General features: G+C 50.2%; 1 protein-coding gene across 1 annotated transcript in view; it reads left to right on the forward strand.

Moving 5' to 3' along the window:
* Positions 1-11,268: 11,268 nt before the first annotated feature.
* Positions 11,269-17,250, forward strand: part of LOC147700360 (uncharacterized) — an 87,471-nt gene continuing 81,489 nt past the window's right edge. The window contains exons 1-2 of the mRNA XM_086935737.1: positions 11,269-11,434; positions 13,877-14,025. The gene's annotated coding sequence lies outside the window, so the exon portion shown is untranslated. The remainder of the gene's footprint in view (positions 11,435-13,876; positions 14,026-17,250) is intronic.

A 17,250-nucleotide genomic window follows, 5' to 3' on the forward strand; every position in this document is an offset into this window, starting at 1 on the left:
ATCCAAGCCTGCTACAACGTGATCCCATTTCTCCAGTAGGTGAACGAGGGGATCTGGCACATTATTAATGAGATTCTTATAGATCAGTGATATGGCCTTCTCAGGCAGGTTGACATCCAGAACCCTATCCTCAAGAGGAGAGGACTCTGGGGTGACTCTCCCCAGGAAAGCACGGAGTGTAGGGCATGTCTAATCTGTAGGGAGAAAAAATATTCCGAATCGATCAACTCATATTCCTTCTGCTGCTGCATAAAAGGAATAATGTCACCGGACTTCCACATGTCTCCCACCCTTGTTATACCAATGAGGTCCCAGCGATCAATGGGCCCAGACAAGGCGGTTTCAGCGATCGGACATACAATGCCCCCTCAAAGCTCCCTCCCGAAAAGAAGCCATCTGTCAATCTGGAAGTTGGGATCGTCCGGTGTTCAGTACGTGCACTGGTTTATTGCAGCGAGATGGGATGCCCAATAGTACCTCTTAACATCGGGCAGAGCGGTACCCCCCCTCATACCACCCCAGCGCAAACCTATGTGTGGCTATCCAAGGGGGCTAACCTTCCCAGAGAAGGTCCCGTAAAAGACTGTCTATTTCTGATAAGTATGCAGAATTGACATAATGGGGAGTGTTCTACAAGACGTAACGGTACTAAGGAATGGACATCATCTTAAAAAGGGCTGCTCTCAAGAGAGAGAGAGGTAGTGGTTTTCAGTGTTGGACATCAGATCAAAGATGCTGCAAGGGTGGCAAGAGATTGTATTCGTGGAACCTGGAAGGGTCCATAAAGACCCAGATCCCCAGATACTTAAATCCATCAGTGACCTTCTCAAGCTGAAGCCCCCAGGCAAGTCGCAGCACCGCCCCACTAAGGACATCCAGCACCGACTTGGCCCAATTTATTTTATAACCAGCGAAGCTGCTGAACACCCTGAAGATGTTCAAAACCCTGTGAAGGGACGTTGTCGGTGATGCAAGATAGAGTAAAATGTCATCCGCACATAACAATATGCAGTCCTCCCAACCAGAGGTCCATCTGAGCCCCCTGACAATACGGTCCCTTCTAATCCACATCACCAAAGGCTCAAGAGTGAGGGCAAAAATCAACGGGGACAAGGGCAACCTTGCCTGGTGCCCCTGCCAAGTACAAAAGTGGAGGATTTTCTGTTGTTAACCACTATTTGGGCTAGTGGCTGCTGATACAGGAGACAACCCCATTGGATGTATTCCGGACCCAGGCCTAATTTTTGGAGTACTGGAAACAGATAGGGCCACTCGGTGGTGTCAAACGCCACAGCCGCATCGATGGAAACCACTACTGCATACTCGCAAATGGTGGGGGCTCTGCTCAAAACACCATGGAGTCTGTGTTTGGGAGGGGGGCAAAGACCTCTGGGGCCAGCGAACAAGGGAGCTGGAGACAGTGGAGTTAAAATCTCCACCAATTAATACTCGACCCTCCAGCAGCCCCAGGAGAAAACTTCCCAAGTCTACATAAGTCTGGGCATGTGGCCCTTGTGGTATGTAGACTGAAACTAGATTTAGGATTTAGGATAGCCCCCTCCCAGGTGCCAGAAATGGGCACGAACCTACCCAAGCTATCTGTGCGGACAAGGTCAATCGTGATGGGGATTGATTTCCGTAGCAGTATGCCCACGCCCCAGGAGCCAGACGCAAAAGCAGAATGCGCAACCAATTTGAATCCCCATCTGGACATAGCCTAGCAAACGTTTCCTAACAGGTGAGTTTCCTGCAACAAGACAACATCAGGGGAGTGATGCTTCAGGAATTGGAGCACAATGCCCCGCTCGATTTTATCTCCCAATTCATTCACATTCCAGCACAGCAAGTTGAGCCCGGTTCTAGATGTTACCCTCGCCATGGCCCCTGGGGAAAAGAGACAGCGATAGGGATGCCCCCGCAAGTGTTTATGTCGTGGAGCAAAACCCGTGAACCCACTGACCACCAACCCAACAATACCAAGAACACAGAATAGTAGTTGCCAGTTCTCAAATAGAGTCATGTTTGTCATACCTGAAAAACAAAAAACTAGACTAATTACAGCATCCCGCCCCCACCCAACCCTGCACTGTCAAAAGCCCAAAAGGGGCACATTGGAAATAATTTGTAACGGAGAAGCAGTGCACAGGCACCCAACCCACCCAACATTTCTAACTCAACCCCCCTCCCTGCATGGCGGAACTGAAACCTCCCGCCTCCTCAAACTTGCAGAGTGCCTTTTGCCCACCCCTTAATCTAGGAGACACATGTAACCAATCGGGCACCCGCCCCACATATGAAAGCCAACAATAAAACTATAGTATGTAAAGAAGCTGTGGGCCCAGTTGCATCATGTAAAGCATTGATTGACGAACGTCTCATATACAAAACAGTCGCACACCCATTTTCTTGCAACCAAAATTCAAGTGGAAGGACCCGGCCACCTGCCGGATAAACAGGCCACTGAGGAGGAGCCAGCACGCAAAAAGGGGTTTGAGTACAAACAAAATTATCCAGCACCACCAGTCCGTGCCATATGACCGCTCGATGGGGCAACCCCATCAGTGCCACTCTGGGCACCCTTCGTATTGGCTTTTGAAAGCGATTAGTGTTCCCCTGCCCCACTGAGCGCAAGCCATCCAGCCAGTCCTAAGCCTCTCAGGGGTAGTGAAAAAACAGGCCCTCCCCTCTGATTCCACCCTTAATTCGACTGGAAATAACATGGCATATTTGACGGTTTTGTCTCTGAGAGCATGTTTAACATCCAAGAAACTGCCGCTGTCTCTGTACCTTGAGGGTAAAGTCCGGAAAAAAGTTATCGTACTATTCTGGAATGCCATTGGGGATGAGACTCGGTCAGCCTGGAGGATAACGTCCCTGCCCCTGTAGTTGAAAATCCTAGCAATGATAGGCCGAAGGGGGGCCCCCGGTCTTGGTCTGCCGCCTGGCACATGGTGCGTCTGCTCCACGGAAAAAAGGTTGGACAGCCTTGTTGGTTTCAGGAGATTGGTCACCAGGTCCTCGACGAATAAGTCTGCTGTCGGCTCCTCCGCTCTCTCCGGGACCCCGCAGTGGTGTGACGCCACGTCCCAGTAATCAAACAGGTGCCCCGGGGTGCTGAGGAGCCACTGGCCGCTCCCCCCCCCCCCCCCCCCCCCCTGGGCCCCAGGATGCAGCAAGCAAACAAAAAAATAATCCCCCAACCCGGGAGAGGCCAAGACCCGATCGGCTGCAGGGCCTAGCGGTCCGCCTGTCCTGCCCGTTCAGGCAGCAAACTGCTCCCGATGTGTCCTGGCGGCTCCGAACCGGCCCCCTTTAAGTACAGGGTCCGCGAGTGGGCACCTGCACAACGAGAGTTTCGGATGGGGCTTAGGCCCGATCGGCCGCAGGGCAACGCAATGCACCGCTGCCCCAACAGAACAAACAGCCACCAACTCCAAGTGCACCCATCAACCACCAGACACGGCGGGCAGGCTCTAATATTCAGGCCACCAAGCGGATCCATAATCAGCTATTTCAGCGCAGTCAGCACTCGAGGCCCTCACGCCCCTACGCCACCATGAACTCCTCCACTGTAGGGCTAAATACGATACCAAGCTGATCCCCAGCACCGCCAGCAGGAATCGGCAGTATTGTGGCACAATCGATTCCGACAATACCCAAGGCCACGAATCTATGGTCATTGCCCAGAATTAAGCCGGATTACTGGCTAGATTTACGGGGAGCGGGTGCATTCAGTCAGAGCCGCTTCACGAAGCGGCGATTATCCTCAGCTGTTGGCCACGTCCCCATGCACTATTTTTAATATATGCCAGTCACCCCCTAAGAAAGGACTCCTGAGCCCAGGTCCATTATATTAAAAGTGAGACCACATAAGTGCAAGCTTATATGTCTCTATAGTGGTGTTCTTCTTTGTTTACTACTATAAGTGTCCAGCGGTCCACAGGATAACATGGGCTAGCAGCCAGGCGTTCCTGACGTTGGCAGCACCATTATGGTCCCACTGACATATGTCATGTCTGGTGTTAAACAATGTGCCTCATCACTTGTGACACAATTCTTGTACCAAGGGCGATGTGGCATGCACCCAAGCAGCTACCTTAGAGGTGGCCCACCTGGTTCCCCCAGCCTTTCCTGTGCTCTGGCTCTAAAACTGTGCTGGCTGCTGTCAAAACAGGAATCAGACCCCTACCAGGAGTGGGAACCCTCCCAGGAGTCAGAAACCATGGCCTTGAAGGGATGGGGGTCACACCTCCCCCTGCAACAGGCTGGCTGATGAAGTGGCACATAAAGGCGGTGAGCTTCAAAGCATGCATTCCCTCTGATATGCAAACAGGCTACTTCTCAGAGGAGGAAACGTCCCTCCCTCTGCCGCCATGCGCATTTGCACCTGGCCAGGTGCCAAATTAAATAATCAGGAGGTGTTCCCACCCAGAAGGTTAGCCACACCTAGGCTTCTGGAATTTTTAGAAGTGGCAGAATAGAGGGTTCTGGGTAGAAAAGGTGATCCACACCCCGGGTGTGGTCCCCTCGGGGGAAGACTAGCTGTAGGGACTATCAGCCTATGGTTTTTTTCTTCCACACCCCTTGCTTCCCCAAATCTAGAATTTAAAGTACACCCCTGACACCAGGACCTCAGTTCTGAACCAACTTGCACCAAAGAGGACAGAGACCTGTGTCTGAGACAACAGGACTTGCACAAAGCAAAAGAGAGAAACTCTGCACCTGTGACAGCTCTCCTGGTACTGCATGACTTCGACTCATTCTAACCCAAAGCTCGGTTTCCCCAGACAGAGCAACCCCGGTTAGAAATAGCAGCAACTTTCAGAATTCCCGGGACTAGTGGTACTAGTCCCCTGCAACTGCAAGTAAATACCAGGCATCAGAACCAAAGAATCGCTTGTCATTGGGCCCTCCAAGGGATCGCCCAAAAGTATGTTGTCCAGTGCACTGTGGAAACATAGTCCAGACCTCCAGGAAGCCCCCGGACATCAAAATTGCTTTCAGCTGACGATACCACGACCAAGGCTTGCTGAATGCGACTACAGCTACCACTACCTTAACTCGATGCTGCTTTAAGAGGCAATTCCACTGCATCATCGACTGACAATCATTGTAAACTTTTTGCATCTGTTCCCCCCCCCTCTGCAACCCCTCAGCATCTTCTCAGCAGTAAAAACAGCACCACTGCGGCTCCTGTTTAAGCACCAACGACGACCAGGACATCTCTGAAACCAGATGAAATCGAACTGACTGTTGTCACTGTCTCCTTGGACCCGCATCCCCCAAACCCCCAGTGGGTTCCATGTAACTTGGCCTGCAGGTGACCAATTTTTATGAGTGTCATTTCCCATTGACCGCAATGGTAACGTTTTACTGTATTTAAATGCACTAATTTTCTTTTCCTTCCATAATTCATAACTCCAGTTATACTGCTTCAATTTTGGTCGTTTTGGTGTCTAAAATTATATAAAAATCTGCTTTATTTCCATAAATTGGTGTAAGGTTTGTTTTTAGTCACGTCAATTACTCATCATCCCTGTTGGTACTCTGAAATGCCCAACCCGTGAGTCTACTAAAGCCTGGTTGCTCCTTGCCACATTACCAGGACTGAGCTAAGGATTTTTTATTGTGAATCCAAGGACCATCTTTGGTGTATTGTGATAGGATTACATGGTGAGACCTAACTAGCCACACCATATAGTACTCCATGTTTCTACACATATAGACAGCGATAGTCATCCTAGACACTAAAGTAATTCCGCCAGCCCTTTCTCGTGGCCGGGGACATGGGTCTGGCGGAATATGTGCAGCCCAGAATGGGTACCAGTCCTGCCTGTTCCCCTCACCTGTGGCAAAAGCCGCTATAGCTTGCCCTTAGCAGCCCATATCCATTCAATGGGGATCAGGATTCAATACTTTCTCCCATGGTGGCTATGCGTCACATCACGTCTGACAGATGGATCATGCAAATCGTTCTGCATTGCTAAGCACCCTTCATTTTTTGCTCCACTGTTTCCCCTCACATCGGACTGACTTTCAGAGGAGTAGCTCTCCATTATGTAATAGGAGGCTTGAGTGTTTCTCTCTAAAAGTGATTCTGAGAGGGTCCCGGACTTGGAAGGTGAACAGGATTGTTACTCTTGCTCCTTCCTTGTGGTAAAACATGACAGAGACCCCTGGTCCTTAAATGCCTTCCTGCAGAGACACACATTCAAACATCTTGTGCTACCCCAGATTGTGGCTGCTCTGGATTTGGGGGACTAGATGTTGTTCTTGGAATTAATCAATCAATCAATCAAAGCATTTATATAGCGCACTACTCACCCAGAGGGTCTCAAGGCGCCGGGGGAGGGGGGTCCGCTACTGCTCGAACAGCCAGGTCTTGAGTTGCTTCCTGAAGGCGAGGTGGTCCTGGGTCAGGCGGAGGTGGGTCGGGAGGGAGTTCCATGTCTTGGCGGCGAGGTAGGAGAAGGACCGTCCCCCTGTGGTGGCTCTTAGGATGCGGGGGACGGCGGCGAGGGCGTGGCCGGTCGATCGAAGCTGGCGTTTGGGAGCATAGAAGGTCTCTCAGGTGTCCGGATATGTGGCTGCAACGGGGGATGTCTAGGATGAGTCGTGCTGAGGCGTTCTGGATCCGCTGGAGTCTCTTCTGGAGTTTGGCGGTGGTTCCGGCGTAGAGGGAGTTGCCGTAGTCCAGCCGGCTGGTGACGAGGGCCTGGGTGACCGTCTTCCTGGTCTCGGTGGGGATCCACCGGAAGATCTTACGTAGCATGCGCAGGATGTTGAAGCACGACGAGGAGACGGCGTTGACTTGTCTGGTCATGGAGAGGGAGGAGTCCAGGATGAAGCCCAGGTTGCGTGCGTGGTCTGTTGGTTTGGGTGCGCTGCCTAGGGCGGGGGGCCACCAGGAGTCATCCCAGGCAGAGGGTGAGGATCCCAGGACGAGGACTTCCGTCTTGTCCGAGTTCAGTTTCAGGTGGCTGTTCTTCATCCATTCGGCTACCTCTTTCATCCCTTCATGAAGGTTGGCTCTGGCTGTGGGGGGGTCGTTGGTGAGGGAGAGAATCAGCTGGGTGTCGTCGGCGTAGGAGATGATGTTGAGGTTGTGCTGGCGTGCGATGTCTGCGAGGGGGCTCATGTAGACGTTAAAGAGGGTTGGACTGAGCAAGGAGCCTTGAGGAACGCCGCAGATGACTTCGGTGGCTTCTGATCTGAACGGGGGGAGGCGGACTCTCTGTGTCCTTCCGGCGAGGAAGGAGATGATCCACTCCAGTGCCTTCTCCTGGATTCCGACGTTGCTGAGTCGCTGCACTAGTGTACGGTGGCAGACAGTGTCGAAGGCCGCGGAGAGGTCTAGGAGGATGAGGGCTGCTGTTTCTCCGTTGTCAAGCACTGCTCGGATGTCATCGGTGGCTGCGATCAGGGCGGTCTCGGTGCTGTGGTTGGGCCGGAAGCCGGACTGCGAGAGGTCGAGGGATCCGTTCGTCTCGAGGAAGGCGGCCAGCTGCTTGTTGGAGGTCTTCTCGATGACTTTAGCAGGAAACGGGAGCAGCGAGATGGGGCGGTAGTTCTTGAGGTCGGTGGGGTCGGCTGATGGCTTCTTTAGTAGAGCGCTGAGTTCGGCGTGCTTCCAGCTCTCCGGGAAGGTAGCGGTGTCGAATGAGGTGTTGATGATGTCCTGCAGGTGGGGTGCGATGACAGCGTCGGCCTTGTTGAAGACGTGGTGAGGGCAGGGGTCGGTAGGAGATCCGGAGTGGATGGAGTTCATCGTGCGGACGGTGTCTTCGGTGCTGATCGGGGTCCAGGCGCGGAGGGTGGTGGTAGGGGGCGGTGGTTCGGTCATGGCGTGCGTTGGTTGAGTGATGAAGCTGTTGTGTATGTCCGCAATCTTGTTGTGGAAGTAGGAGGCGAGGGAGTTGCAGAGGTCTTGCGAAGGGGTGATGTCGTTGTTTCCGGCGTTGGGGTTGGAGAGCTCTTTAACGATGTTGAAGAGTTCCTTGCTGTTGTGTGCAATGTTGTCCAGTCGTTCCTTGAATGCAGTTTTCTTGGTGGCGTGGATGAGTTGGTGGTGTTTTCGGGTGGCGAGCTTGAGGGCAGTCATGTTGTCCGGTGTTGGGTCTCTGCGCCATGTTCTCTCGAGGGCTCTGCAGTTCTTCTTGGAGCTCTTGAGTTCGTCGGTGAACCATGGGGCTTCCTTGCTACCGGGTCTGCTAGGCGGGGTCTTCAGAGGGGCGAGGTCTTCTGCGCAGTCGCTGATCCACTTCGTGAGGTTGGTGGCCGCCTGGCTTGGGTTTGTTGCTCTGGTGGGAGGGTTCATGCTCAGGGAGGTCGTGAGCTGGTCGGCTGTGATCTTGTTCCAGCTTCTGCGTGCAACCTGATGCTGGTGGTGGTGGATCGTGGTCCTTCTGAAGCTGAAGTGGACGCAACTGTGGTCCGTCCAGTGGAGTCCGGTGGCGTGGCTGAAGGCGATGTCCTTGCTGGATGAGAAGACAGGGTCGAGTGTGTGTCCGGCGTAGTGGGTGGGGGTGGTGACCAGCTGCTTGAGTCCCAGGTTTGCGAGGTTGTCCAGCAGGGTGGTGGTGTTGCGGTCGTTGTTGTTCTCCAGGTGGAAGTTGAGGTCCTCGAGGAGGATGTAGTCAGCGGAGAGGAGGGCGTGCGGGCTGATGAAGGCGGTGATGTCTTCGCTGAATTGTGTGCGTGGTCCCGGGGGTCTGTAGATGAGGGTGTCTCTGAGGGTGGTCTTGGGGTTAATGTGGACCTGGAAGTGCAGGTGCTCGGCGGGTGCGAGGGTGTCCTCGGTGTTGGTCGTGATGCGGATGGTGTTCCTGTGGATGATGGCGATGCCTCCTCCGGTCTGGTTGATGCGGTCCCTTCGGATGATCTTGTAGCCGTCTGGGATGGCGATGGCGATGTCGGGCGCTGAAGAGGCGTTCATCCAGGTTTCCGTGAGGAAGGTGACGTCTGGTGAGGTTGTGTCGAGCAGGTTCCAGAGCTCGATGGTGTGTCTGTGGAGGGAGCGGGTGTTGAGCAGGATGCATTTCAGGTGGCTGCTGTTGTTGCTCGTCTTGGTCTTGGTTGGTGCAGGAGTAGTGCTGGTCCGGATGCAGGTGAACTTGCAGGCGTTGCAGCAGAAGGGTCCGTGGGTGCGTCTCGGGGTGGCTCGGTAGCATCCTGGGATTCGGCCGGCGTAAAGGACACACTACTCTCAAAAAACATTACATGTGGGGAAAAGTCAAGCAGGAATATTTTCAGTTTGCAGTACTCCACGTTGTCCTCATCAGTGGCCCTTGGGTGTTCAAGATAATGTTGTTAGTGGTAACGGCATGCTTTCATAGGTTGGGGATGCCCGTCTTTCATGGACTGCTCAGGAATTGGCTCTTCCCCACATAAGCACCATACGCAAACAGAGATTTACAGCATATCCCTCTGTATATAATCATTTATTTTCCCTATAAATATGTACCTATCTTTGTGTATCGCTTTGTATAAACATGTAGAATAATTATGTTATAAAAAACAATGAAAGATAAAGTACAATAAAACACGAAAAACAGAGTTAATCTGGTGCATCTTTGGTCTACATGTTCTTCTTCTATTGTGCGTCTATTTAGCTTCCATGTACTTGGATCTGTGTGTTTGGTACTTTCCCCCTAAAAAGCAGATCCAATGCACTACCCTATTTCTGTTCCTGTATCTCTATCAATATCTTTAATCTACATATACCTACCCACTTTGTGCATCTATACACTTTCAATGTACTTATGGATCTATGTATTTATAATTTTCTTCTAATTCAGCATATACAATGCACTACCCTATTTTTCACAGTATACTTCTCTCAATATATCTTCTAACCCAACTTTTTGACTCATCTCTAACTTGTTTCTACTACTATTTCCAATGCACTAACCTATTTCTCACCCTATACATCAATCAATATATCCTCCACATCCACTCTCTCATTTATTCCAAACGCCATGCCACTACTATGATCCCCCAAATAACCTTTTCCAGACTTTCCATTACTCTACCCCTCCTTTCATCATCTGACACCTCTTTTACTATACCGATCCCACACCAAACCTTTCTAAACTCTTCCCTCTGACTCTTCCTCTCCACAACCCATTTTTACTCATCCAAAAGCCTCCTCCTACTGCTAAGACCTCCAAAAAAAAACAACAAAAAATCCAATCCTTCACTCTTCTATCCCTCCACTATCATTTTAAATCAAAATAACAGATTAACATGTTCACTTCTCAATTTTCATATTCCACTATAATAACTCACCACTAATCCTGTATGGGTCCCAGGGTAGCATACTACTCGCCAAAAAAGCACTTAAACACCTCATCAGGGTTAACACAATTACGGTAAAGGTGGTCGCATACGCTGATGACACCCTGATTATGTCTAAAGACGGTTTTCATTCAATCATCTCCTTGCTGGAGAGAATAAAAGACTATGCTCGGTGTCTGGCTATAAATCAATAAAGATAAGTCGGAAATCATGGGTCTGACCAACCTCTGCTCTAGCGATCCTTTCAAATCCACAGGTCTAGCCTGGCAGCCCACCTTGAATTTAATGCAGATTTACTAGAGTCACTCCACCATAATAGAAATCTAACTCTGAAATAAATTGAATCCCTGCTGGAGGGATGGAATCCTAAATTCCCAACACGGAGGCGTCGTATCGAGACCATCAAAATGATGGTCACATCGATAGATAACTATCTTATCAGTATGTTACTCCTAGTACTATCAGGGGAATTCCATAACAAACTGGACACACAACGGACACAGCTAATTTGACAAAATAAACGTTTTAGAATCTCTTTTCAAAAACTGCGCTTGCCTGTCCATCTAGGCTGGGTCAACTTGGCTGATTTTTAAAATTACCAAACCGCCTTCCTAGCCAGACAAGGCTCCCTTTGGCTCTCCTAGTCTCCGTCGATACACCCATGAGGCTGCTAATTATTATATCATTTTATTGCTTGGTTAATTGAAAATCATTACAATATATATATATATATATACATATATATATATATATATTTAAACAAACAAACATCAATCTAAAACTTGGCTGCTATTTGAAAAAGAAACTTTAGGTGATCTTCACCTCATCTCATTACTAACCAGTAAAATAAAACCCTCACCTTCAGGCTTTATTGCACTAAGTTTAGCCCGTAGTCCGTTGTCTCTTTCAGTTACTCTTAGCACTGTGGCTCGTGATTTCCTTTTGCAGTCGTCGAGGGCAGAGACAGCACCAGCAGTGAATGCCGTCACTTCCGGCCTCTTCCTCGGCTCCAGCAGCTGTAGGGGGGTGGAAGGATCTTCGATGTGTGCGGTGACCTTCACCCTCTGACCCCGGACGTCAGCTCCGGCCTCGGATTGTCATCTTCACCGGAGAGGGCTCTGAGCAGGTGTCTGCGCAGGTAGAGGCTCCAGTCCACCCCCCCCCCGCTTCAGACAACCTGAACTCTGCACCCCCCCTCCAAGGCATGCCCCCCCCCCCCCCCCCCCCCCGGGCTGAGGACCCTTCACCCCCCCTCCCCTTCAAGGCATACCCCCCCCCCCCCCCCCCCCGGGCTGAGGACACTTCACCACCTCCCCCCCACCCCCTCAAGGCAAAAGCCCCTCCCCCCCCCCCCCCCCCCCCCCCTCCCGGGCTGAGGACCCTTCACCTCTCCCCTCCCTCCTCTCCTGTCCTCAGCAGTAACAAAGTTCTATACGGAGAAGTGAGACGAACAGTGGCAAGCTATGATGGAAATAAGGAATAATGTGAATGGAGTAGGATCTTAGCTGGATTCTGGCAGACATTTTTTAGATGCTTTTATAACGATTGAATACATTATTTATGATATTAGAGTTGTATAAAAAGTGATTTTTTTGTGTTGTTTGAAGACCAATGGTCTAAATAAATATTATCTTGTCTAGATATAGGCCACAAACACCCTTTTATCAAAAAAGTTAAACACTATTACTTGCCTCCAGTCCAAAGCCTAGAGTGCTCTTGTCTTAACAGCCCCAGGGGTCTGAGATAGATGCAGAAACAGATAGACTAAGCCAGATTCAAAGGCAGACAGGCACACACACACAGAAGTACAGACACTCTTAAACACATTCACACACACAAACACTACTGAAACACACAGACAGTGCATGGAACAGAGGATTTTTCAGCAAAAAGAGGGTGTGAAATGTGGGTTGTCACACAAGAGGGAATCCAGGTACTTGGGCACTTGTGTAGGTTTGTGTCCCCAAAGTTATTCATATACAAAGAGCCAGGTTTGCAGCTCAAGAAGGAAAGAGGAGGCTCTGATGTGTCGAGGGAGGTCGTTCGATGTCTTGGGTGCAATGTAGGAGAATGAGCGACCTCCGCTAATGCTGAGAAGTGTGAGAGTGAGGCAGAACGTAGGTGTTCGGAGGGTTGGTGAAAGAGCTGTTGGTGTTCTGGTATTCCGGTACGATGTTGTGTAGGGCTTTGTGTGCATGAAGTCTAAATTGACTGCGCTTGGGAATGGGGAGCCAGTGAAGCTTCCTAAGATTCGGTGTGGTGTGATGTGGGTGCAACATGGGAGCTCAAATAGGAGTCTTGCAGCTGTATTTTGGAGGGTCTGGAGTCTTTGTTGAAGTTGTTTGTAGATTCTGGTGTGGATAGTGTTGCAGTTGTCCAGTCTATGGGGGGTGGGCGCTTGCACGACGATCCGAGCGGGGTCCGTGTTATGCATTGTGATTGTTTGCGCCCGGCACACCTTTTAAAAGGTGCGTCAGACGCAAACACTCACAATGCGCCCTATTATGTTGTATGCGCTCCCCTGGGGGGCGCCGCGACCGCGCACTGCCCTGGGGGCAGCGCATTCATGTGTAAACACAGAGCAGCTGCTCCGTGTTTTCACAGTGCAGGCGGCACCCCATGCACTTTTACAAGGGACTGGAGCTCCCCTTGCAAGTGGGTGCAGTCAGTGACAGCACCCGCCTGCACAGGGATGTCTGGGGCTCCACAGGACCCCCTTTAGCCACTGCAGAGGCTGCTGTCAGGAGGCGCACTGACAGTGCGCCACCTTTTAAATGGCGCACTGTCAGGGCACCTCCTGTGCCCGCTTCTGTAATATGGCGCGGGCGCAGTCAAAGGAATTCCCTCATTTGCATAGGGCAAGCACCTATACAAATGAGGAAACACCCTCTGAAGGTAGCGCTGGCGCTTTAAGTGCGCCAGCGCTATCGGTATTATAGGAGGGGACACACAAGCATCCTCACCCCCTTCTATAATACCAAAGTGCCCCGGGGTCGCGCAAAGGGGGCGCAAACGCCCGTTGTGCACCCGGGGCACTTATTGTAATACTGCTCCATGTGTTCTGAGGCATCCATTTGAAGATTTTTTCGCAACATGAGTAGGCAGTGGAAGCATTAGGTGCACATCCGTTTGAATTGACCCGCCATGCTGAATAGGGTGATCCTAGATTACTTGCGTGGTCTGTGGGTGCGGGGTTTGGTCCTATCTTCGATGGCCACCAGATAGAGTCCATTGGGGAGGTCTTGATGTCATAGACCAGTACTTCTGTCTTGTCAGAGTTGAGCTGCAGGCAGTTGGTTTGCATCCAGTCTGCTATCAAGGTCATGCAGTTTGTGAAGTTGGTTCTGGCGGTGGTTGTTTTGTCCGTCAGGGAGAAGATGACTTGTGTGTGATTGGAGTAGGAAATGACGAGGATGATGTTGGCGAGTAGTGTCATGTACATGTTGAAAAGGGTGAGGCTGAGAAACTCTCCATATTCATTTCTCGGTCTCTGTTTTGTTTGTTTTAATACTGTAACCTGGGTCATTTACAAGGCTTTCTGAGTAATTAAATGTTTTATTGTTCTCCATTTATCATACAGGCTCAACTTCTTCAAAAAGTCTGTAAAGATCTCATAGGATTCTTTCTTCTACTTTCCAACTTTCCTTACGATTTGGCCCTGCAGACTCATTCTTCGCTCCAGAGAGCGGCTGAGGCTCCACCTCCAATGTCCTCAGATTAAAGGTAAAGGTAAGTGTCCTTTTAACACAGGTCAAATAAATACAAATCTTAATTATTGGAGAGCCGATGGATCCATTGCTGTTCTTCCCAACTATATCTCTTCCAGCCTGTTCTGCTTTCTTTGGTCTGCTTGAATTTCTCTCTGTTTATTTCTCCTTTTTTCTCCCTTTTTAGGTCTCAGCTAGAAGTGAGCAAAGCTCGCTCTCGCTAGAGACCTATAGTTAGCGGCTCAGCTTCCGAGGAGGACAGCACCTGGCCTCGTACATTTCTGCCGAAGGAGGCGATTTGCGCCGGCCACGCGCGCGCGAACGCGCTCGCAGTGGCCAGGTGCTGTCCTCCTGGAAAGTAGCCTCCCACAACTCGGATTACTGCTCGTGCTCACGCCTGCTCCCAGGGCACGCACTCTCTCATCTGTGCGACTTGGTAGAGCAGCTTGTAGTGTTCCTCCCTCTTCTCAAAAGTACACAGGTCGCAGTCTTCTCTTTATGCAGGATGGGCGGATCGCCCGACAAACGCTGGTTCTTTTATTTCACCCACGCTCGCCTGCCTCCCGTTCATATTAAAGCATTTCTGGTGCATCGAAGCATCGAGGGAGGGAAAGTGCTTAAGTTTATTTTCTCTTCCTACAAGTACACCACATGTGATAAGCATGGGTCATTGTAGCATCACCCAAACATAGATAGTACATGCTGCTTCTGCAACGAAAGGCATGACTCAGTTAACCTGCTCCTGCATTCAGTGGTAAGAAGAGAGGAGTTGGCCTAACGGCTAGGGCGCTTGACCTCGGACCTGGGGAACACGGTTCGAGTCTCGGGAATATTGGGAAAACCTCCTGTGATTCTGGGCAAATCCCCGTGCCTCACAAAATGAATGTGTGTCCTTGTTTAACGTAATTGGTGCTATGTAATGCGCTCTGAACGTATTAAAAATCTATTTGCATGTGAAAATAATGTGCTTTCTTTTGATACTCCATTGTAGTAAACCCACTGGTCTTTTTCTCACTTTTGGGGCTACACTAGATAGTGCGTCCACTTCTCCTTGACGATTCCTCCTTTTTGCATTTCAGCGGAACATAAGTTCATTTTATCTCGGAGACAGACTTGGGTGGTGCCTGTCTTCCGCATGTGCGTGTTCTCGCCGATCAGGTCTCAGTGGGTAATGTTGGCTGGTTTTGTTTTACCACTTCAGAGCACGGGCCGTTTCCACCATTAGGCCAGACTAGGCGGGCGCCTAGGGCGGCAGAAGGGAGAGGGCGGCAAAAACAAGAGTTTGGGAATTCTGCTCATTTGCACTCGCTCACTGTGACAGTATCAAAGCGGTGCCAGGACTCTGCGTCCCAAACCTCGGCTCCCAGACGGGGACAGGAAATCTGCAGCTGCGGCGCACAACATGCCCTTGAGAGGCACTGGGTGCTGAGGGCAGACCTGGACACAGGACGTTGGGTGGGCCGGGCATACTGGAGGGCCACCCTGTGCAGGAGGAGACAGGCAGTGGCGCTCTGTGCTCAGCTTGAGACCCCAGGCCCACAGCCCCACCCCAACCTCCGGGCCGCCATGGCGGAGGCACCGCTGTGCCTCACCTGGGTGCTTCTGGTGCTGGCCGTGTCCTGTGTGTCCATCAGCCTGGCGTCCAACAACGAATGCCACAACACCTTTGATTAAAACAGCTTTTTCATGAAATACCCTCACAGAGTTTTTCAGTTAAACTTGTGAGTACAAATTTGATATTGAACACCTAATAACAGAACTTAGCTACGTCATGTGCATGACCGCCTGTACTGATGATATAGCCTGCCTACTGCCTCCCTCCGCTTGACACACTACCAGCCGTAGTCCCCACGGAGCTAGTAACACACGAATCTTACTGGGAGTCATCATGGTGTACTGACTCCCAGTAAGATAAAATACCTGACATAAATATTGTATGCGAACCCTCTGTAGCGAACCCCGGTGACAAAGCTTAGTCACGCCATGTGCATGATCTCCTGCACTGATAAACAGCCTGCCATTCCCCATCTCTGCTTGAAACACCACCAGCCGTAGCCTCCATGGCTTTTAGTCTCATACGAGGCAGTTCACTATTCTATTATCTATGGTCCACCAATGAGCTGCCTAATAACAAACTACTTTTTCGACACGAATAAGTCATCACTTCGCCGAAAACGATCAGTTCACATAAAATGGGCGCTTCCGAGTAAATTAAGAGAAGCGACTGATCTTGTTATATGATCGTAAATACTGCCTAGTGATTTGTAATAACTCTGATTTTGTTACATCTTTACTGCAATAATGCCATGTTGTTATAACGTAATTAAATCGTAAATCAGAAACCACGGGGCCCCTTTAACTGACGATGACGGTCAGAGCTTACATCAGGTCACGTGTCCATCACGTGACCTCGACATCGACATTGTAAACCCACACTGCGCAGACTCGGCGTTCTTCCGGGCCGCGGTGTTGACGAACTCAGGTCCCGAGTGGGTAGTCGTCAGCGTAAACGTGAGTGCTTTGTATATTATTTCCAGAGCCCATGCTTATATACGAAAAATATCTGGCTATTATCGCTTTAATCCACAACTAACTACTGATGCCAGTTTAAATTTAAGCTGTCAGCCTCTCTGCTCAGAGAAGACCGGCGCTGCGCAGAAGACATCAGGGTTAATGCATTTGAATACCGGAGTTACCGGGTAAAATTCGCTGCTCATCTGCAGGCTTTGTTTCTTTCACTATTTTCCAATCTCGTGCACGTGTATAGACACCTATACTACAGTGTGCAGGGTAATGGCATATCAGATACTTTACCAGCAGGCTTTTGTTTTTGTGTTGTACACTAACTTTGTGCACTTAAATAGAAACGTGTAATAATGTGCGCAGGGCACTGTCATATCAGACACTTTACCATTTGTTGTTAACCACCACTATAATGATGTGAATCACTACGACTGTCTCTCCCCAGAAACGCAACGTGAAGCTTTCCCTCCACCGCGTTTTGCCCATGAGGAGAGTTTGTCTTCCTCTAAAAGTGAGTTTGAGTCTAATTCCCACCTTCCTCACTTGATCCTACCGCTTGACAATAATTTCCTACTCACTTTATCATCTCCTTTTATAAGAGTAGATATGGACATACTATGTTTCTTTAAAAAAATTGATTGCACCTTGGGCTAAAAGAGCCATGTTTTATTGATTAATTCCCGATTACTTTTGAGGATCTGACTAATAGTAATGGGACGGATTG

The sequence above is a fragment of the Lissotriton vulgaris genome, chromosome 8, assembly GCF_964263255.1.
Source record: "Lissotriton vulgaris chromosome 8, aLisVul1.2, whole genome shotgun sequence".
In the NCBI taxonomy this organism is placed as follows: domain Eukaryota; kingdom Metazoa; phylum Chordata; class Amphibia; order Caudata; family Salamandridae; genus Lissotriton; species Lissotriton vulgaris.